This window comes from Balearica regulorum, chromosome 1 (assembly GCF_011004875.1).
Source record: "Balearica regulorum gibbericeps isolate bBalReg1 chromosome 1, bBalReg1.pri, whole genome shotgun sequence".
Classification (NCBI taxonomy): domain Eukaryota; kingdom Metazoa; phylum Chordata; class Aves; order Gruiformes; family Gruidae; genus Balearica; species Balearica regulorum.
Window position 1 is genome coordinate 146,422,640 of NC_046184.1, and position 23,941 is coordinate 146,446,580.

A 23,941-nucleotide genomic window follows, 5' to 3' on the forward strand; every position below is an offset into this window, starting at 1 on the left:
ACCATAATCCAGGCCATAATCTCATTTAACCAGAGCAAAATGAACTATACCCATCCTTACACTGGCTCCGACTCCAGAGCAGGGCAGGGGAACTATAGTCATGAAGGACTATAGTGGAAACTCAGACCCTGAAGGCAACTGAAAGGACCATCATTGCTATATTCACAGTATAGGCTGCACCCTCCATTCTGTTTAAACCAGCACACGCTCGAGAATACACAAAGGTTTCAACAGATGAAAACGGAGCCCGTGACTTTTTCTGTGTGCTACGAAACCTCACGCAGTGCAATGAGGTGGGAGCCCGTCTAAAAGTTTGAGCCTTCCAGGGCAAGCAAGTGTTCACCGGCTCCCTCGGTGTCCCCCTGCTTGAACTGCTCCAGGATTAAGTGAAGAGCTTTTCAGGACACAGTATAAACAAAGATTTAACAGTTCTTTCCCCCTCCTCTTTAAAACCAGGCAACAAATCTAATCCAAACAAGATGACTTACTCAGAAAACAGGAAAAGGGATAAAGCAGATGCCTTCTAGGTGGATACACATACACAAATAAAAGACCCTCAAAACAACTGATGTAAAAATTGTAATTTCCAACAAACAAGATGGTTCGGTATTCAAACAGTGCTATGCATACTGCTCACATGTAAGGATTTTGTTCCAATATAACTCCAGTTTCCAGGGGCTTATTTCTAACATGCAAAAAAAAGGAACAAAAATTTATAAAAAAACCCCAAACTCAAACTTCCTCCCTCCCTCCTTTTCAAATTTAGAGTTGAAAACAGAAAACCTGTGCTGTTCTGTGACACAAGGATGTACTACATAAATACCAATATACTGCTGCTTTTTCATATACTGCAGAGTCCTCTTTCAGAAAGTCTAACGTTGAATAGCAAATCACCATAGAAAATATGGCAACCATTTTTTGAGAAAAGAATCATTATTTAGTGCATGGACCATCTTCTACTCTGTGTAAAACTCAGCATCTGATACAGCAGTGCTCCAATTTGGATCGATCGTTAGGTAAAACTGTAATACACTCCAAAAATCACCCACATTAAAGATGATTCATGTAAATTTGATTTGATAATAAGACTGGATTTCCCCTAAGTTCTTCACCAGCCATTTAGCAAGGCTGGCTATAAATCATTGCTGACGTAGCATTTGTGTAAAATAAGAGAGTAGGTGCTTCCTCCCACTGAAGGTCTCAAATCTTCAAGAATTTTGGAGAAATGCTTTATTTTCTCCATGCCCCTCATTTCTCCACTTACTACCCACAGCAACAGCTGTGTTTCCTGCAGAGTCATTTCCCCCTGCCACTGCAAGGAAAGGTAGAACAGCATGCACAAGGACGATGCCACTGCCATTTCGAAACTTCTGCTCAAGGACTGAGGAAGCAGAACATGTAAGAGATCAGAGCTAATCCAGCAGCATTGCTTCCCACATGCCAGGAAGGCAGACGAAGAGCTCAGAATAATGCAGTTAGGGCATGGCCACAAAGGAAGCTACAGAAAAAAGCAGCAGGTTTTACAAAGGAAGAAACAAAAGGAAGGACAGCTGAACGCCCCACCTGTCATTCACAACACAAGCAGCACAGGAGCAAAAGGGAAGAGCTGAATTACATGACCTTTGCACAGCTTTGCATCATTTAAGGCTTGCCTAGGTGGAAAACCTACCGAGGAGAGAGAATCATTAAATAGGCTAGAGTAGAGCATCTGAAGTGAGAATGGAAAAAAGGGGCTTAAATTTCAGCAGAAAGTCTGCAAAAGCTTCAGCAAGGGCAGAGATGTTCAGCAAAACATGGCTCTGGAGTAATGCAGAGATGAGAAAACCAACCATGCAAGCACCTGTGATGTCCCATAGGTCAGGAACAGGAGGGGAGAACAGTGAGCTGGTATCTTCTGATTGGGTTCTCTGGAGATAACAAACCTTTACTACAGAAAAGAAAGGCCACAGAGATTGTGAACTCTCACACTTTAAGTCCTGCCAAAAGTACAGGTCAAACGGTTTCAACAGCTTCTGCCAATTGTTGCCTTTATGGTCTGAGGCAAAGCCGACTTAAAGCACCCAAAACTAACTTTCAGGGTGCCTAGAGGGCAGACTTTGACAAACCCTATAACACTTATTAGAAATCCCTGCATAGAAGGATCAAACGCAGCTGCTTCCTTTGCACTTAACGCAAAGTTAAGATTACTTCCCTGCACAAATCTCTCCTACCTTGGATATTTATGTTTTAGTTGTGACTTGTTAATATATCCAAAAGAAGGTGTGTAATTATCAAGACAGTATCACAACAAATCACCACTAAAACTGCTGTAGTTCTTCCCAGAAGCTTTCCAACTCACATAAAACAAACTGCCTAGGTATCTTGCGAGGCTGGCCCGTTTGTTCTTTTTTCAGTGGACGCTCTTTTTCACTTAACAGCATTTCAGCGGCAGACAGAGGGACACAGCAGGCAGCATAAAAACAAGATGAATCAGAGGGAGTTCTCTCTGGTGGTCAGCACTTGTACAAAGAGCTAATGGACAAGTAGGATAGAGAGGCTGTCTTCAGGGTTGTGTCAACTCAGGAGCTGTTATCCTGTTTTTTAGATGTTAAGCATGTTCTTGCAATTTCTTTTCAAAATGTTAGCTGTAAATTATTTAACTGCGCCCACAATGTATTAATAAAGAAATTAGGTAAACTCAATTGAAGATGATTATTTGTTCTGGTTTGACATAATACAGAATTCACACTCTAAATGCATTCATAGCTAAAGGCAATCATGAAGGCAAACACAATTCTGACATGCAATCTCAGAAAACAATAATTCAGATACAAATCAGTGGAAAAATTAAGACTGTCAACAGTGTTTTAAACTTGTTTTGAACTGGGAAAGGAAGGAAAGACTGCCATGTGTGAGAGAACTCTGTTAGTGAGCGGTGCTAAAACCAACGCTAATATTGTTTAAACTAGCTTGCGTTTATAATGCTGTAAAATCAGAAATATATCAGAAACATAAATCATTAAAATCAGTCACCACAATTTTGTTCTGGGAGATGGGCATCCATGAGTGACATTGTTGTAAAAGTTTCTCTCACACTATAGTTTTCTAAGTTGAATGCCACAAGAAATGTAAAGATACTACAAATGTGCTAACAAACCTTACTCTCTGTTTTATTAAGAAATCTAATATTTTTTAAAAGGGGAAATAACACGAAATCTAGTTAATTCATAGCAATGAAAACACTGTGCATCAGTGAATGCCATAAATTAGCAAAGAGAAGAACCTAAAGTATGCTATGATATTTAAATGATCTTACTACAGCACTATATATCTTTGTGAGGTGAAGATGACAGTCATTTTTGTGCAAATTCTACATGGAAACGAGTGGTAGTTTCAAGAAGGTGAAAGTAAATTAGGAAATGATCCATTTTCAAAAATATTCTCATTCTCTCATTCTGAAAATAATACAAAGAAGTGACTGGACTCCCTTGTTATTAAGAGTAGCTGCCAATTTCACTATAAGATGAGATAGCAATACCAGTCTAGACTACATTAAAATTATAGCACCAGAGTGAATAAAATAACAGCAAAGTCATGACAAAAAAATGTTTTACCCACTCTGCACATGTCAACACTAACTAGTATATGTCCCATTTTTTCAATATAACTAATTATCAGACAGGATATATGTATATATGGGCTTTTAGTGGTGCAAAATGAAAACCATCCCAATAACTGGAAGTATTATTTAAAGTATTTGAAGAAATTGTTTACATCCAGGCACTGCACACATCACAGCATGCGCACACTCCCAGTCTGAATGCTGAAGGCAAAACAACACTGTGATTCTAAAGGTAAACAATTATTCTGCTATTTCTAGTGCCACTATTTTTTTATTCTATTAACACAGAAATTCAGAAGTCAGTAAATTCAGTTTTAAGCAACAACGACTGAACTGCAGCACTCTCCGAAGAACGGAGGGCTGCTCAAAAACTAGCTGTTTTCCTTGCCCTACCGTCTAGCACCACCGTTTCTTCGAAAGAGGTCTTCTGTCCTTAACATGGCTGCCATGCCTTACATAACATCAATGAATGAGAATATAGTTATTTTGTTTCCTAGGACGTGCGCTGCCCATTAGCCATATGATTCTCCATATGGCACTGCAAACAGTCGAGACAAAGCTTTGCAGTAACGCAGCTCCAAAGATCAGCATCCTCTGAGACGAAGCAGCAGCAAAAACTCAGCCTTCACAAGCTTTAAATTCCCTTTTGTATCTTTCTCTAGTAAATAATAGGCATTCTTACCTTAAGAAAACAATAATAAAAATGCTCAGTAGAGCCTCCTCTGTTTCATCTGTGCTCGTAAAAAAAAATCTTGGCGCAACTGTCTGCTGCAGCAGGTAATCAATAACATAACCTGCTTCTTCTGTTGCCAGAGCTGCTCCATCTGAAGGCTGGCTAACGTGAACGCTGTCAGTGTGAGTCATACCAGTGACTCAGAGCAGATGCAGAGCTGCAGGAGGAGTTTCAGTTTCAGGGCTTCCTCTTGCCCGCTCCTTCCCACTCTCTGTTGTACAGGCACGCACGCACTTGCTGCCCATGTGTCTGTGTATGCCAGCAGATTGACCCAGCTTTTTCTTTCAGCAGCAAGTTTGATTTCATCCTCTACATAATCTTGTTTGTTTGTTGTTTTGTCATTTTCTTTTCCAAGATGGCAATTCTGGTTCTTTCCTCACTGTAAATATATTTATCTTGAATGCAAAAGCTTGCTCTGCAAGCCAGGTCAATACTGTGGTATGCCAGGTGGTGTGCTACTACAGTGTATCTGTGGGCTCACACCGCTCATCCAGACTAGGAGAAGAATTCAAATACCCCAGGAAAGATTCTAAAACAGAAGTATTGAGTTAGGGCAATATGCATTTATTCATCACAAGTTCATAGCAAAGTGCCTCTGATTTTATTAAGTGCTCTGGGGAAGACAAATTTGGTCTCTAATGCACTGAGATAAAAGAACTGTAGGAAGGACTATGGGATGCACATGAGCAGAAATCCTACGTGCCTGACACCAGTTCAGCAGGGAGAAGTGCTTACAGGAAAAGAGCAGAGCTGCATTATAGACAGGGAAAGCGCATTAAGGTTTAGGGTTGAATTCTGGCAGCGCCCCTCACAGCTATCCATCTCACTAGGCACCGATGGCCACAGTCAAAGAAGCAATTTGATCACCAGTTTATTTCCCAAGCCTGCCAGACTCCCCACTGAATACAACTGAGAGCAAGCATCATGAAGCCAAAGTTAGGCACTTACTGCTAGACAGTGTTCATATGCACTGCTGTACTGGTTACACTTTATTTCGGAAAGACACATTATACTAAGAGGTTGCATTGTTGAGCAAATCCAGCCTTCAAAAGAGGCAGATGAAGCCCTCTACTACTAAGCCAGCAGGTCAACCACATGGAAACAAATTATAGTGGGAGGAATCAAGACAGCATTGTCAAAAGAAACTGCTGGCCCAAGGAACAATGTCATTAAAATGAGTAGACCTGCTTAGCAGCCATTCATGTAAACATCCCAGATAGTTTGGGGAAAAGGCACTTGGCTTATGTCAAAGCATTTACAGCGGAACATCTTTCTTCATACTTAGCAAATGTCCAGCTGGCTAAAGCCCAGATAAACAGATTTGTGTTGAGATTTCTCATGGAAAAGCTAATATCAAAGCATGACTTTCATGGTTCTGCGGTTGTTTGTTTGTTTGTTTCTTTTTAAAGAATTCCTTCTTTTGCAAAGCCCAACCAATGAAAGGTACATTCACCCATCCAAACCAAGCATGTGCACAGCACTGTTCAGTATTGTACCTGGTTGTTATTAAAGCTGCTGAACAAACTTCGTACTATTGATGGCAAATGTTTATTCTCTCCATGTGTCTCAAAGCAGCTAAGAACACTGGCTTGGCAGGGATCAAGAGATGAGAAGGAATCAAGCTGAGCAAAACAATCCTTGAAGCATGGTCATGGAGGTAACATAAACAAGGGGGATAAAGAATAGCTGGCGTCTCTGAAGATGCACTGAACTAAACTCTTTCCCCTAAAACCACTAGTATTCTATTACTTGGAAAATCTGTTCAGTCCCATCCTTTCCCCCAATTTACTAATGACAGTGAATCTTTGTTCAAGTCAAGCTTTCAAGGCTTTATTTTTGTGTCTAAAAAGAATGCTAAAACCCACAGCATGCCTGGGAAAAAAAAAAGAAAAAAAAAAGAAAAAAAAAAGAAAAAAGAGAAGAACAGCAACAAACCCCCCTCAACAAACCAAGACTCTTGAGATTGAAACACAAAAACTAGCAGCAAGGCCACGGTCCAAATGGCATCTCTGACACAGGCAGAGAGGAAGACAAAACTGGAAGGTACTTCAAATGTCTGGGGGTTTTGGGTTTTTCTGGGCGGAGTGGTGGTGGTGGTTTTTGTTTGTCTGGTTTTAAGTGTATGGCATGCCATTGTATCTCTACATTCAATTTTGTGCTGCTGTCCACCTAAAAGCATGCATTTGGACCAAGATGACTCAGAAAAGAGCTGTTAAAGGCCTCAAAGAGATAAAACACACCAAGAGCGAGCATGCGTTTTGTAAAGTGCACATACTTGCCCCAGCTGCAAATGGCCTCATCTACTAATCAGAAGTGATCTAGCTGTTGCAGGCAGCAGTTCCATGTTGCTTAATTTATCAGTCTCCTTAGCTGGACCTTCTGCAATAGAAAGGGTTCAGATCCTGGGTCCAGGATCCGGAAAACCTGATGCTTCTTACCCCAGCAGAGGTAAAACTCCAAAAACTTACACTGATGTGGATGAAATCTTGAATAGGAATTTAGTACAGCCTGCTAAACTAAACACTGCTGCAAGAGATTTTGCATTAAACGGCAGTGTAGACTATTATACACTCTTTAAGGACTAGAGATAACAGTTTTTTCTTTTCTCCTTTACAAAACAAGCAAGTAAAGGCTTTTCTATAGTACCTATTCAACATGGTACCCCAGAACATGCTAGGCTAAAGAATCCTGTTCCTCATCATCTCCCTGTCTCTGGGAATTTGTTTGCTTGGGATTTTTTTTTAAAAGTCATCATTATGCCAACAATGGTGGAAATAGTTTCCCACAGCCTCTTCCAGGTTGTCAGATTCCATATTAACCTGTTTTCTCATGAACGCTTAGTCTACAGTCAGATTGTCCTTACTGAGAACACCAACCTCTACTGCTGTCCTTTTTTTTTTTTTTTCCTTCTTAGCTATACTGTCCCAGGGGAGAGGGAAAAACAAAAACAAAACCAAAAACAAACAAGAAAAACCCCAAACAAACCAGAAACATTCATTTTCTTCAAGGACAGAGCTGGCTCCCAATGCAATAGAGTAACAGAAGCAGATTGAGGACCACTATCAGTACCCACAGTGACGCTTCCCCTCCTCCTTCGCTCCTACCCCTTGTAGCCTTTCAGTCATCTTTCCATCAGCTGCATACTCTGCTGCATCCTAATGTTTTGTAGCCTTGTTTTTCTGAGCCCTGTGGAAAGGTGGGAGTTCAGAGATACTAACAGCACTGTCGCATGTTTTCAAGACGAAAAGGAGAGCACATTTTCTTTTCAGGTTCATACTCCCTTTATCGTTGCTATGGGCATTTACAGTACTTTCCAAAGGTCCTCACCAGTAAGCAGCCACACAAGAAGGTGAGCACTGTGCACACACACAGTAGAAGAGACCTACTGCAGAAGGAGCATGTATTTTGATAAGACATCTAGGCAAAAAGTCAAAAAAGGAAATATTTTTGCATCATCTTACAAAGCACAACTAACTGACTTGACCAAGGTTGCTCCACATGTCCACAGCAAAGCCAAATGCAGAAACTAGATTTCAGTGTCTTGCTCACTAGGCCATCAGACTTCCCTTTCGGTGCATCTCAGTAGCAGTTCATTTCTTCCACCTAATTACCTTTTGTGGGTAGTTTTGATATGCTATGACAACAGCACTGTTTGCTTCCCAGGAAAATGAAAACTCCTGTGGGAAAAGCATCAGCACCAGAATCTTTATCCTGTGCAGACAATGAATATGTAGCCAAAAATATAGGCCTGTAATGAAGGGCTACTTACATGTGATAAGAAACTATTCATTGTTACTTTAGGTAGAAGGCTAACGATTTTTAGAATGAGCACCTGCCACACATCATGATAAAAAGGAGGAGCTACAAGACACTTCAAGGTCCTTATATACATACTTTTCAGAAAGGGAGGACACTAATTGCCTCCAGGAGCATCCTTATCTCCCTGAGGCATATAGTGAACAACTACCACAACTGAAGTATTGAGAAACTAGGGGAAAGGTAATTTGGGTCAGGGTCCCCACGACCACTGACCTATAAGCCCCCTACCCAAATTATACCACCTACTCAAAAGATAGAGGCAGAGAAAGGAACTGAGCTTGCATTCTAGTTTGCATACTAGGCGAAGAAATATGAACCAATTATTGTAATGGGGAATGTACCACTTTGTAATCTTTGTAACATTTGTGTATAAATATGACAAGAGAACCAGCATTAGGTGTGCCTGATTAGAGGAACTATCCTCCTGACACCCAACGCTGCAATAAAAGGAAATGCCTGCTTCTTCATGCTAAATTGGTGTTAAGGAGTTTTCTTTTATTCCCGAATTTTGGTGACAAATAGAGGAAGCCACACATGAAAGCAGAGCTTTACTGATTGAGGATGGGAGGAGGGAAGAGGAAGCCCTTATTCATACCCATTCGGCGTCTATATTTATATAACAGGACACACTATAGTAGTTGATCTTTTTACCATCACTACATCACCCACCAATGTCTCAGTAGCCTCTTAAACTCACTTCTACAAAAGCAGTTAGCAAAGCAACCCACAAGAGGTTATGGAAAACCGTTTTCACCACACCACACAACTACAGCTCTTCACTGAGATCACCTCCTCAAGTTACTGCTACAGCTACGACCAAAGTAAAATATACTTTGTATTTATCTTGTAACAATCCAAAGCTACATATCCTGCACTGGAAAGAGACTAAAAAGTTACAAGCTGCCTGTAACTTACTGCACGCAGATCTCAGAGGAAGTACTTCTGCACATCTAGTGAAAATGCACAAGATGACCTAAATGCCCTTTTCCTCTTTATGGTCTGTTCTCTGCAGATGAAATGAGACTCTGAGAGACTAAGATCAGAGAAATCAGTCAAAACAAGACAAGAAAAATATATCTCGTAGCAACAAAGATGTACTGACCAGATGAGAGACTATAGTTTACAACACTGCTGTGGCTCCTGCCTATACAAACGTCCATATGTTTGCTGCAGGCGACGGCTTGCTTGGATAAGGACTCCCCAGATTGCACTTGATGTCAGCATAGTGTCAGCTGATCTTTTGGCAGCTGGCCTGCTCATATCTATCCACTTCTGTTCTCTTTTTCTCTTTAATGCCAACATCTGCCCATGTTTTGCATTGACAGAAAAGGTCAGCAACACCCTAATGATACATTCAACCTGATAATCAAGTGATGGACCATTTGCAATTACCACGTGCCCAATCTCACTCCCCTTACATTCAGAGCTCTGCTTTTTCCTTAAAAAAAACCTATACAGTGCAAGTGCAGAAGCATCTGTAATCTCAAATCTTACATATATGCTGTAGAGACCACTTTGGGTAACAGAGAAAGCAAGTCAGAAAACACCTAGTCTCTCCAAGGCTTCCAAGAATATTGAAATTTGTTCTATCAACATACATCCAAATTTCTGATTCCAAACAACCTTTTTCTCTACAATGCACAACTGCCTCTCTGTTTCAAACCAGCGTGATCCATTTTCTGCACTCATACAATAATTGCAAGTGAACATTGATCTGTAAGTCCCAACAAAAGAGACACCCAATGGTTGTTCTGAGGCAAGTGTATATTACTGTATGACTTAAACATCATGGTTCCCTGCATTGTCTACCAAAATGCTACACTCTGGTGGGAATTGTCCACATCCACTCATTTTATTTATTCAATACACTCCATAAATTTTCTGAGTGAAGTTTTTCCTGTTGTATTCACAATGCAGGACTTGTAGATCTCATGCTGGTGTTCGTGACCTATGATGGGTAGGTTCTTCAAATGCCTCAGAAACAGTGATTGTCAATGCTGGAGAAAGTCAATGCAAAGACATTGTTTTCTCAGTACCATCTGCTGCACTGGGTAAACTAAATCAAAAAATTGTGAAACTGAAAGTAAAGCTGGACAATTTTCATGACTATTGTGGAACATTTCTTATAAAATTTACTCCTCCTCTTCTGCGTGAAGAAAGAGCAGCTGTAATGCAAGATTTCTGTGTTTGCACAACAGATTTCTAATGCTTTGTCTTGTCTTCTCAACTCATCTGCTAACTTTGCAAGTTAACCAGCCCCTCTTTTTAGCAGGGAAATCATCTGATATGTTACTTCTTAGTAAAGTCATGAAAAGGAACTCCCTACCTAGACACGTTTAAGGGCCTCATTCTCTTATTCCTATTCTTGGCATTCTTTGCCATGCAAAAAATGTCCTGTTGTTAGTACAGCATAATACAGCACTTCACAAAAAGCTAAGAGGGTCTCCAAATGTATGTCAACCAGTAACAGATCTAATAAAAAGAAAAGCCATGGTTAAAGCATTTTTCTTCTTTCTCTCTCAAATTTATTTCTTCTTTCAAAATAAATTATGTAACAATCCAATCAGAAAGAGTTATCTGCAAGCTCACAAATTTTAAGTCGCTCCTTGTGAATCCAACCTTTATTTGTAGTGCGCTGCAAATTATTCCCCAGATTAATGCCACCAAATATCAATGGGACCAATCAAAGATAAAGGTACTGTACATGTTGGATTGTATATCAGAATTCAGACCAGTGGGAGCCCAAAGTGGGAAAGCTTATTAAATGTGTTGATAAGGGAAGTGTTTCTTTCACGATTAATATAAATTTTGACATTCAGAACTTAATTGACTTCAGATCATTTGGGATTTTTCCTAAAATTAGGCCATGGAAAAAAGCTTACAAAAAGTAGCACCTCAATGTTTTAATGTAGTTTCAAAAAATCTTAATGTCAAAGACTACATGTCTCATTCTAAGAACAGTCAACTACAAACCAGCAAACCTACAAAGGTAAGAGAAGTCAAAAAGTAAAAAAGTAAGAATAGGTTCAGAATCTCCTTATTAAATAAACAATTTTCTTGTTCTTCAGGTACATACAAATACAGACTGCCCCAAACAGACCCCTGTGCACCGTTTGTTGTTATTTCTACCAGTTATGACATCTTTTTCCATGATCTATTGGCAGATCAAGTGGTATATCAGAGCTGTCAGTGGTTGCTTTGGCTTTTTTTTTTTAAATCAGCTTCATTTGTTTATGTGTAATCAGAAGTATGTATTGATGTATTGCTATATATATTACTAGATTATTTTCACTTCCTAGTATGGTAAAAGGTCTCATTGCATGGGATATCTTGGGGACTAAAGGGAGACCAGAGATTACAGATTATTGCGTCATATAGTGTTTTCAGAAAAGACTTGGAGTCCTTGAATTTATAGGGAATTAGACTGGACAGATAATAATTGAAGACATTGCATCATTTGATTACCAGGTTTAATGCATTATTAGAGTCTCATCGACCTTCTCTAACAATGTTTGTGTGTCTGTATTAAGGAAGCATGATTAGTGTTAAGGAATTATGATTACATGGAAAACATTGGTAACTGTGCTACTTAAAGGTAATTTTTTGATATCTATATCCTATGATTCTACAGATCATCCATTCAGTTTCCCATTAAGTGTATGCATCCACTCATTCAGTTGTTGAACAGATCCACCTGTCACCAAACAATGCCAGCTATGCAGAAAAGTGATGTGCATATCTCCACACACAACCTCTTGTTTATAGTTCAGTTCCACCAGCCTAAACTTGTAAGATTACTGGCATCATCCTTTTATATTATAAAGGTAGCAAAACATGTTTTTCTATTACCCTGCCCTCCCTTACTTCCACCTGCTTCTAATTCTGTCTCTGATGTACTTCTGGAATTGATGGCTACTCGTGCATTTGCCTGATGAGGCTTACAGTGCTCACAGACCCCGAGTCCTGCCACCCTGCACCACCGGGAGCTGCAGCTGCCCTTCCCAGCCCTACCTGCGCCACAGACCCAAGCTTTCCGTGACATGGAGATTTGTTTGGTGAAAAGCACAGGTCTCCTGGCATGTGTTTTACACCTGAGCCAGAGTCAGTGTAGAGACAAAGCATTGGACTCAGAGATCTAGGAAATAACAGGACACATTATCCTCATTACCTGTTCTCCAGATCACCTCACAGTTTTTAACCCAAACCAGAGGAAGGCAACGTTTCCCTTCCCCTAGCTCATCACGTTTGGGGTTTTTTGGGGACGTGGGACTGGGTGGCTGTGTTTTGGTTTTTTTTCAAATAGAAGAATGAAGCAGATAGAGTCCGAGGCTCAGAGGCACAAGTTTCTAGGGCCCATCTCACTTAGCCTGTAATGATTTTATTCATTATATCCCTGACATTACCCAAAGACTCTTGGGAATTGAATTTTAAGCTTCGATTAGTGCACTAAATATTGGACAAGCTTTCTTTCAAGGTATTATTAAGTAACTTTGGGATTAGTTCTGGAAGGAAGGTAGCCGTTTATCCCCCATCCAAACCTTGTGAGGTTGATTCTAATCAATGCCGAACTGCCTAAAGAACTATTTAATAAATTACAGTCACATTCCTAGAAAAGTGCACTCCAAAATACATTTACTTTTGCAAGTTAAGGATTTCAAACAGTCATGAAATAGTTTTAGAGATAAAGAAGACATACTGAGAAGAGTTGGCTATAAATACAAGATCACCAATACAAGCGTAAGTCAGCAAGAGCCACACAGACAGGTAGTGTAAAAATACTTTATCGATTGCTATAGTCCAAAATAGCATTAACTCTCTGTTCATTTCTCTTGGGAAAAACAATTCTAATAATCCTCCATGAAAGACCTTCCAAAATAGAATACAGTATATACATCTTTACTAATCATATCAAGATTGAACAGAGTCACCAAACTGAGTAAAGAGAAAGAAGACAGAGCCTTTATCTGTGTCAGTTCTTCAACACAATGCGAGTAAGAAATTCTCTCTCTAATACAAGAATAGCCATTTATAGCTTCAGAAGCATCCATTTTACTCGAGAACAACTGAACTATCTCCAGTTCTGTTAACTACTGCACAGTACTGATTCAGTGAGGAAATCACGACTGAGGCCAAATACCAGCACGGAGCTGCAGTTGCCTTGAGCCAGGCACAGCAGAGCATGAAAACTGTATGATCTACACCCATAACTATGGAAGGACTCTTAAAATACACAGGTTGTAATTCAGTGTAACAGCCGTAGTTAAGATAGAAAAGGAAACAGACACATTAAAATTAAAGGTAGACAACCAAAAGCTATTCTCACATTAAAACAGTTTCAAAAGTATAGATGTTTTTCTTTTTACAGTGGGTCTAAAAAAGGGTAAACAGCACCTGTTAGACAGTGTTTCTAAATAGCCTGCCTTTTTTAGGAATTCATATAATAGGCTCAAACCAGACAAATACTGGCCAAACACTATTTCAAAAGGACCTGATGCTTTGTCAGCTTCATATAAAAGAGATTAAAGTTTATTTTTATAGACTATAATTTAGATAGCAGCAATCATAAGCCTTTTTTTTGTACAAAAATGGTGCACATTTCTGCTACCCACTCTTCCCCCCCCCCAGTTCTTCCTCCCAAAAAATAATTGATCGCAGGTTCAAAAGATATCATGGAGACCTGCCTGAGCCTTTTTACAAATAGTACCGAACTTTGCATGAAATTGGTAGCAATTATAGATTATATAAGAGAGTGAGAAAGAAATAATATTTTTTTAGCCTGCATAAAAAGCTTTCCACACAGGAAAGCAACATATTTTTGGTATCTTACTTGTGACCTTTTGGTTTAAGAGAAGTCTTTTCAGCTTTATTACTCCAATGTTCCGTTATCATTATAGTCTAAAAACCTGTAAAATAGGTATTAAAAGGAGGAAATACATAGTCTGTAGAGTTAAGTTTTTCATTGAAAAATCTCTCATTAAGGAAAAAAAAAAGGAAAAGTAGGAACTTAAAAAATTGCATTAAAGAATCAAATCTATTGATGCCTCCTACATGCAGCCTGCTAACCAGAAATCAAGGAATCTTGAAGAACATAAATTAAAAAGTTGTGGTTTAAAATTCTGTAATGGCTCTGATCTCTTTAATAGGTTGAAAATGACTGCAATCCATGCATACCCCTTATACGCGACGTGGAGGCTGAAGAGACTACATTAACAAGATCATCCAGTAGAGTCAGAAAATCCACTGAATTCTCTACTTTCTCAGAAACAAGACAGGCAGAGCCCGCTTCAGAGGACCTAAGCTATGCAGGAGCTAAGTTGCCAACTTAGGTGTCAGGAATCACCTCTCCAAAGGCATTCACTTCTCTCTAAAACTGCGGAGGGGATGAAGTCTGCTGGTGCTAATATGCCCCAATCAGGCCTACCAACAAATACAGAAAATCCGCAGAAGACATACAGAAATACTGCAGCAGCTTAAATGAGTGCTAAAGTTAAATAGGGAGGCTATCCAGTAAAAGCAGAGCTTAAAATAGAACATAGATGGGAAGAATTTGGCTGTGAGGTATGAGATGTTTTTAGAAGATGACAGACAGAGGAAATGTCAGAGCTGGGGAATCAAGACTCTCAGCAAGGCAAAGATCGATGTTACCATCAAGAGGATACAAGTTCCAGTTAATATACCAACCTGAGAGCAGTTCCTAGTGTATGGTTTTGAAAGGAGAGAAGTTAATAACACTGTGGTGGCTTGCTAATGGGGCAAGCTGGTTTAGAGAACAGGAAATGGAGAAGTGATGGCAAAACTGCACGGCAAGTCATCTTAGGGGAAAGCGTGGCAGGGAAAGTCAAATAGCACAGTTAACTATAGATGGAGAAAGATCCAGGGATGTAGATTCAGGAGAGGAGTGATTCAGGCAGAGATAAAGGCACGCATTTGTAAGCTGCAACAGCGAGCTGTCTGACTGACAGGCTGCTCGGAAGCAAACACAAGAAAATGAGATGCCTGGGGAAGCTGTGACAGTAAAGAGAGAGAGAGAGAGGAGCAAAAGGACTCAGGAAGAGATCATCAGGAAAGCTTTATTAAATTATTATTTGGCAAGAAAAAACAATGTTCGTCAAATCTTTGGGGAAAAAAAAGAAAGCAAACAACTTTTCAGCTCTGTTTCCCGTTTTGAATTTAGGCAGAAGAGTTTTAAGGCTGCTAAGACTTTGCTGTACGTAACTGTGCTCATTCCCAGGTAAGACCTCTTCCACTGACACAGGGGTCTGAAGAGCCATGCAGAACTCTGCAGGTTTCAGTCTGGACAAAGGTCCTAAGCACACCTTGGCCGATGACATTTTCCAATGTGAACCTATCGCTCCCTGAAAGTTCAAGTCTGACTGGCAGGAATGCAAGTAAGATGCTAAACCATACAACTCTCTTATCAGAGGCTTCAAAAGTCATTCCCTGAATCAAGCCTTCCTTGTTCAGTGGACTAACCATTTACCATCATGCAAAAAATTCGTCCACCAAAGCAAGCCAAACAAAATGATTCTATGATTCTATAAGTGCTATTTAACATGAAGCATTTAAGGTTTGCTTAGCTTCTTTAATGCAATAAAGGCAATAATAGTGAATAACGGGAAAGCAATACCATGTAAGTTTCCATCGTTTCATGGACCACAGATCAGAAACTCCCGGTCTGCCATTAAGTGACGATGAAAGGTTTGGCTACTGGAGCTGCAATACAGAGCTATGCAAATCCTCCATGATCCCTGAGCATGCTGTAGCTCAGTTACACAAAACACATGACAATGACACATTGAGCTTGGACACTGTTTTGGGCCACCCGTCCCTGAAACTCCTGGGCTTTTGGCTCATGACAGAAATAGTCCTTTATAGTCACTACAGCTTTCTCCAAGCATCGCATTGTCGATTGGCTCTAGCATCATTTTTCAGAATGTGGCACTGACAGAAAAGCAGACGAGAAGAAAAATATCAGTACCTCCAGCAGAACTGCTGTGCAGAGCCTCCCCAGGATATTCTATTGCACAGGCTGCAGGCCTGGAAAGGTACCATGGCAGGTATAGCCTCTAATACTGCAGAAGCCACACATCCGCAGAAAAAGGAAAAACAGTATTGCAAAGTTTAAGCCTCCTATGATACTCTATTATCAACACCCTGAAATTTATAACACAGCTGCCTGAAGCAGTTGCCTTTTATTGTCCTCTTTAAGTCCACACACTGTTTTTTGTACTATAAGAAGGAGCTACCAATTACAGGGTTGTCTTGAGGAGATGGATGACAAATACAGGAGGAAGGGATAACTAACAGGACTGCTCCTTTACATCTTGGAAGTTTTGGGGGCTGCTCATCCTCCATTTTCCTCAGAAATCTCTTGCTCGTCAGTTTTCTTACAGTACAAAGAGCAGTGGAGGAAGGTAGGGAAAAGGTAGATAGACAGAGAACAGCATTATGGTATTCCAGACTCAGCCTAGTTTCTAAAAACTAAAGGCAGTAACAGCTGAAGTACAGACAAATCTGGTTTAGATGCAAGACTGTGGAGAATAAAGCACGAGACAGAATGAAAAACTGTCTCTAGCTCACATAACACTCAACATACCCATATTTGTGTACCAAAGCAGACCAACCCTAGTTTTTCAAAATAGCCTAAAATTAATCCCAGCAAGACATGAGCCACTGGATAGCATCTTTAGCATTCAATTTGGGAGAGCACTGAGAGCACCTGGTGCAGAGCAGGATGTCTCTAAGCTAATCTCTAAACTGCTATCAAGTCTCAAGGTGCTCCTACTATCATCTGCAAGCACAAAAATGAGACAATTCAGGAAATTACTGTTACTCCTTTTTCTCTCCCCTTAACTTCTCAAGCCTGAGAACTAACAACCTGTGCTGGTTTTGGCTGCGATAGAGTTAATTTTCTTCATAGTAGCAAGTACGGGGCTGTTTTGGATTTGGGCTGAAAACAGCGTTGATAACACAGGGATGCTTTAGCTATTGCTGAGCAGTGCTTACACAGAGCCAAGGCCTTTGCTGCTTCTAACAACATCCCAACAGCAAGTAGCCTGGGGTGCACAAGGAGTTGGGAAGGGATAGCCAGGACAGCTGATTGAGACTGGCCAAAGGGATATTCCACACCATAGGACATCATGCTCCATATATAACTGGGGAAGCTATCCGGGAGGCAGGATCATGGCTCAGGAACTTGCTGAGCATTGGCTTCAGGTGGTGAGAAATTGTGCTGTGCATCACTTGTTTTGTATATTCTTTTATCATCATTATTATCATCATCTTTTTTTTCTGTTCTATTAAACTGTCTTTATCTCAACCCACAAGTTTTACTTTTTTTTTTCTTTTTTGATTCTCTCCCCCATCCCACTGTGGGAGAGGGAAGTGAGAGAACAGCTGTGCGGTTGTAGCTGCCAGATGAGTTAAACCACTACACAACCCTAATAAGAAAAAGAAAAAAAGAAAAAAAAAAAAAGACAAAAATATTTTTCAGATAAGTAATTAAAACGATGTCTTCTTTTAGACAGAGATTACACAGTTAAACATCCAAAGAGTATTCAATCCCCTGGAAATTTTTTTATCATGTTGCCAGATTGAACAAACAAAATAAAATCTATTTTTGCAGCATACAGACTGACATATGGCTGCTAAAGAAGGGTGAGACTTGTATGCTTAGGGCTGATAGAAGATAATGTCCCATTCATGCACACATGCACCACAATCAAGTGCTTACCTTTCTTTGTGGGTAAAAACACAAAATCAATCAACTAGTTTGTTAGTCATGTTGTTCTATTTTGCCAAGTCTGTCTGCTTTGTCACCCTTCACATGATTAAAACAAAATCATTCAGAGCTAATTACCCACCTGAAGAAATATGCCTATAGGCAGGCATCATTTTTAAGAGTAAAGACAGGAATAGTTTTGTCCTGGCATTCTTTTAAGAAATGTAAAATTTGTGCCAAAGAAGTAACTCATGTATTTACAAGAAATCCTTTAATATATTTCCTGAAGAAATGTCACTTAGAACATGAAGGTACACAGACTACAAAACTTGAATCCCTTTAGATTAAGTTCAGCAAATACAGTGAATACATTAAGATGACAGTGCAGAGGTACAGACCTACCTGTCTTCCTGCACAGGTCCACATTCATCCACATCTGGCTTAATGTTGCACTGGGAGACTGAAGATTAAACCAAGGAAAGGTATGTTTGCAAACAAAATTAAGGCAAGAAAAACCCTTATGATGAAACTACTGGGAGAAGCATTACATTGACAAGATACACCCTCTGTCATTGTGTTGTCCCAAAGCTGGTGCAGGGTCATAAGTTTTAAAGCAGCTGTGGAGCTATAGAACGTATCAGGAATTAGAAACTTTGTGATATTCAATGTTTTCCTTAAATGCCCAACTGCTAACATTTTAAGACTAGGCAAAAGTCTCAGGTCTGATTTCTAAAACTAAGCAACCATCACTGCAAATCTGTGCTCTTTTATGATTTAGCAGAGGGAAGTTTGAAGACATGAACCACAAAAGTTCATGGAACTCAACTAGAAGGACCTCCACCTTAGGATTATTTAAAACCTCATCAATGTTTAAACCTAGCTTGAATAATGAGTCTTGACCACTGGCAGCAAGGCAGCTGCACCCAAACCAGCTTCCAGTTGCTTGGACTGGAATACTGCAGAAGTATTGAGCCTAGGTTCAGTAGCAGAAAGGGGAATCCATGTTGCCACAAAACACAACCAAGTATTCTGTTCCTTTCGAAAGGAATGGGAGAGGAAATGCAGAAGAGCAGATGCAGAGTAGCTGCCACAGGTAGCTATTAGCTATCGTTCCTGAACTGATAGAAGACCTGCAGCCACAGCATTTCAGCCATGGGACCAGAAGAAACAGCTAGCCCAGTGAAAGACCACAACTTCTACTTGTCTGTTGTGAATCCCTTCAACAAGTCCATGACATCTGAAACACGCTTGCATCTTGAGACGCAAGAAAGTGAAGAACTCCTAACACTGCAGCTTGCTCTTCGTATGAAAATGCACATGATAATTGAAACAGGCTATAAAGACTCACTCCTGCAGTACGTCAGACAAAGGCCTAACCACAGAAATATGGGCTCTGGGGTTTTTTTATATCCAGCAACCAAATAAAACTAAGGCTTAGTTGAGTGTAGTAACATTGTAGTATTAACCTGTGCATGGGCAGTGAATTGCAGCTTATTCTTTCTAAAACATGTGATGCCTTTTAAAAGACTAGTAAGATTAAGGAACTGATCAAGAATAGCAAATGTCAAAGAGCAGATACAACTAGTTACTTTCTATCCAATACAAATACTATTCTATAAAAACAACACTTATAAAACAGGTGGGGTTTTTTTGTTTTGTTTTGTTGTAGTTTGTTTGGGGTTTTTTTTAAAGGAATACTGGTTGGAATCAAAATAGCATAATACAATCTTAGGCACATGAAAAATGTTGATGCAAAAGACAGAAATACCATTCTTTGGCTCTGCAGACCTGCCTGTCCCAATCAGATATTCTACATTTATGGCTATAAAGATAAAAGCTCAGGATCAAAGTACTGAAGTTTAACAAGTTAAAACACATTAGCTGAACCACAGCAAACACAAAGCAAAGTCACTTAAGCTTAACCTCAGTCCCCTGTGAACTACACAGATAAATAACCTTGCATCTGCAGCGAGCTAAGAACGTGCCTGCATAAGATTACTACTACATGCTGGCCTGTTAAACATCAATACCAGGATAAGGAGTCTGGTCCTCAAGTCACTGACCTGAATAGATCAAATCAGCCCAAATACATCTCTGACGAGCTAGATTTGTCTGCAGATCGAGGGCTGCTGAAGCCATGAAGGAAGAACACCTTCTGACATATCAGACCATCCCTGCCAGAGACTGTTGTGTGGTGAATATAACAGTAACACATGCAAAGAAGTCAGGAGATATGGCAGTCAAGGATAAAAATCAAGACTTACTACTCAGAAGTTTTCTTAAGAAAATTATGATTGTTGTTCACTTCCACTAATCCACTACTAACACTAGGATGAAAGAGTTACCAAGATGACAGCTACATAAATAAGGTAGAAATTTTCCCAATTATTAGTTCTGCAGACGTATTCATCATTCTTTGGGCTTCTCAAGTGGTTACATTAAGTAAATTTCCTATGCTAAAAAGTAGTCGATACTGTAATAAAAATCAGAGTGAGTACTGTGCTAAGTTCTAACATTATTTTAGGCAGCCTATACCAGACACCACCCTAAATTTTCTGTATGTCCTAAGTTCTAGTAACATTTTTTTGGCTCTTAGCAATGAACTTTTTCTTTTCCCACAACCATTGAAAAAGTGAGCTGGTTCCCTTCATTTGGACAGTGCTTTTCTCTCAGAAGGACAGCACCAACATGAGACTTCCCCCTGAAAACACACAGTCATCTCCTGTGCATTGCTATGTCACAGGGTGCTCTCAATTACTTCTGCCCTCTGACTCTGTAGCCATACATCCACAAGCAAAGCCACCTCCCCTTCTCCCTCTAGTAACTGCTTTCAATCTGTTTGTGAAAAATGCTCAAACTGGTTTTCCCTATGGTTACAGGTAATTTCTTTAACAGAAGTTATTTAAAACACTGACTCCAGACAGATAACTCTTTATTCTGCAAGTAACTTCACCAATATCAGCAAAACTTACTCAGCACAAGAAAATCACCAATGCTCAACTTCAAGCTGTTTTCAAAACGTAGGATTGGGCGAGACACAGGAACAATTCAGTTTTCCAAGGCGAGAGTTTTGTGCTTCTGAGCACAGCTGCCAAATGAAGAGAAATCCAATATGTGTTATCAGTCATGAACGTCTCAAGTGTCTTGTGCGAATTTGTCTCCATTAGAAAACAGCTAGGAAGCACTAATCAATAACTATACATAACTCTGAATTGCTTCACTTTCTCTGTGGCTTATATATGCCATTTAGCAATGAATGAATGAATAAATAAATAAAAAGCCAGAGAATCCGTGGGGACGCAAGGCACATCACAAGGAGAGATTAGCAAAGCCTAACACATCTGTGATCCACTTTTCTGGCTTTTTTTGACAGGTATAAGCAAAAGTGACAGCAAAACTGGAGAACTTCTACTGTAAAATGTAGACTACTTAAGAAATGCTTCTTAGTAACTGTTTCCTTGTTTCACCCTTAATACAGCAAAACCACTTTAAATATTCTAGTGACACAAAAGCATTAAGAAAACAAAAAGTCTGTCACTTTGCAGAGACCTTGGGTTCCTCTGACTACATCTGTTGCCTTCAGGTAGCAATTGCCAAGTCCCATCTGAAATCTGTCAGTGCTTTAGACCTCAACTTGCCTCTGGCTTGCATCTGTTATGCTTGCACCATAAGCCTTCAGCAGAAAGAACTCACGCCACTAATATGTCAGATAATTTTTCACCTCTTTGCTACAAGACTTTCTAACATGCCTACCTGTAGAGGCCCAAGCAAGTTGGTTCAAGTCAGATTGGTGCTGGCTTCACCAGCAAAATCTGCAGAAAAAACGATTTGAGTGAATCCTTCACTCCCACCCTACTTCCAACAGCAGGCTCGTGTCCCTCAGAGTGCAGACAACTGGGTTGAAGCCCAGACAAATAAAAGTGCACTTACAGCCTTTACAAAACCAGTAATATTGATGCAAACAAGCACATCCTGTTTCAGCTGGTTTCCAACAGTTACCTAAAAACCTCTTAACTTTGCTTAAACTACGCTTAACTACCAGCCTTGTATTTTGTCTTCCAATTAATCATTTGTCAGTTCCAAAGGTCTGTAAGTAGAAAGGAGACACCGAAGCTAAAGCAGGGCTTTTCTATTCCCTAACGAAGCAACATGCAGCTACCCCAACTCTCACCTGCCAGAGCTAAACCTTTCAGACTTTGTTGATGAACCAGAACCCAATGTCATTTTGTTTAAAAGAAATTACTTTTTTCATCTAAAACCAAAGAGCTACCAGTTCTAGCAGTATGTCTGTTTTCTGTACATTGCTTGGTATCATTCCTCATGTTTGCTTGTCCTATTTCAAACTTCTTGGGATTCACATTCCAGGAGGGAAAAACAGCTCAGTTAAAAATCACTTTCAGTGGTCCACTAATTTTTTTTTTTTTTTTGCATTTATGCACACTGTAAGAGAGAAATACACATTTTTTTTAATAATTGTGAATGACATGCCCTTTGTCTGTTCACATGAGTAATTACAAATTATTTCCCTCCTTCTCAGTTTGTTTCACTTTGACATTCTACCTTTGCAGGAGCAGTTATTACACAGTAAAATCATTCAGATGAGAAATTCAGGTAAAATGCAAATCCTGCAACAAAACACTGTACTTAAACAGCAAAATTAGTATAAACAAGTACTACGGCTTTTCATCATTAATAGCTACGGAGGTCTAAATGCACACCCCAAGGGTCAGATGTTCACTGTATATTTTCATTAGATTACATTAGAGGCAGAAATGTAAGGCCACAGGACTGACTTAACACAAGAAGGTGGCCTTTTCCTGTACAACAGCTGACATCTGTCTCCACCTAAAACTACTGTGAGTGTTGATCATGAGACTTTCAGGTTTAATTGCCTGTAACCACAAGCAGTACAAACCACAGTAGGAAGTCAGTTAATGAACTTGCAACAAATGTAACAATTGCTACCAAGACAAAATTATGAGCCTGTTTTAAATAACAGTACTCCTTCCTTCCTGCATTGCTTACATTTTCTCCTGCTACAAAGTTACAAATGCTTGTTTCATTTCCAGTCTCTAAGATTTTCACAGAAGTAAAGGTTTGATCCAACACCCACTAATGTCAGAGGAAGAGACAAATCAGGCCATAAAGAGAGGAAAATATCCAGGCTGTAAAAGGTCTGTTCTGACCAATTTAGTTTCTGGCTTTACCAGCTTTTAGTGACACCAAGAACCAAGAACAAAGACTCCCTGAGCTGGAGACTTGGCAGGTATCGTAAGCAAAGACGAGGATGGGTTTTGTGTAATCTTTGTTCTCTGTGTACTTATCATTGTGAACTCCATTCACACACTGGGGCCTATTTATGCTCCTGCAACAAAACAGTACTTGAAATTCTTTTTAAAAAAAAGGAAAAGGGGGGAAAAAAAGAAAAATATTGGAAAATATTACATCACTTCATCCTATCTTCTTTGACCTACAGAAGTTTTTAGTTTGTTGTCCCAGCTTACCTGAATACGTGCCCTGTACAACCACAAAGCCAAACTTAAGAGTTTGTGTGTAAACGTAATTTACGTGCGTATGTAAGTTTGCATATTTGTACATGTTTCTCACGCACAGATGTGTATACAAACACCTATTTCTGAGCAGAAAACCATCTACAGATGTCTCATTTATTTGCTCTCTCTGTGCCCATAGCCAAAAGGTAATAAATGTTGGTTCCCAGAACTTTATCTTAAGCAAATCTGTCATTATTAGGTCAAGTTCGAAGAGGAAAGCAGCCAACAGATCAAAAGAAAAAAAAAAAAAAAAAAGCAAACCATAATATTTTGATTGACCTTTTCATTGGTTTTGGAGAGCTCCCGAATAACACCACTGTACAAGAGACAGCTACCAATTTTTTTTGTTTTACTGAAATTAAAAGGCAATTTCATGGGTAGCACAATTATGTCCAGCAAATAAATTATCACAATCATTTACTGTCTCGAGTTGTCTCTTTTTTTATACTTCATTTTCCTTGAGCAATAAGAAAGCACTCCTTTTAATTTCTCATGTATTAATAAAATTCTCTGTC

The 23,941-nt window shown here is 39.6% G+C and overlaps 1 protein-coding gene across 26 annotated transcripts in view; it reads right to left on the reverse strand.

Moving 5' to 3' along the window:
- Positions 1-23,941, reverse strand: part of INPP4A (inositol polyphosphate-4-phosphatase type I A) — a 141,766-nt gene that overhangs the window by 89,087 nt on the left and 28,738 nt on the right. The window contains exon 1 of one of the 26 annotated variants that reach the window (XM_075737883.1): positions 4,284-4,442. The exons of 23 other annotated variants lie outside the window; for them this stretch is intronic. The gene's annotated coding sequence lies outside the window, so the exon portion shown is untranslated. Of the gene's footprint in view, positions 1-4,283; positions 4,443-23,941 lie in introns of those variants that run through there. 2 more of the 26 variants (XM_075737723.1, XM_075737848.1) reach the window with 2 other exon arrangements.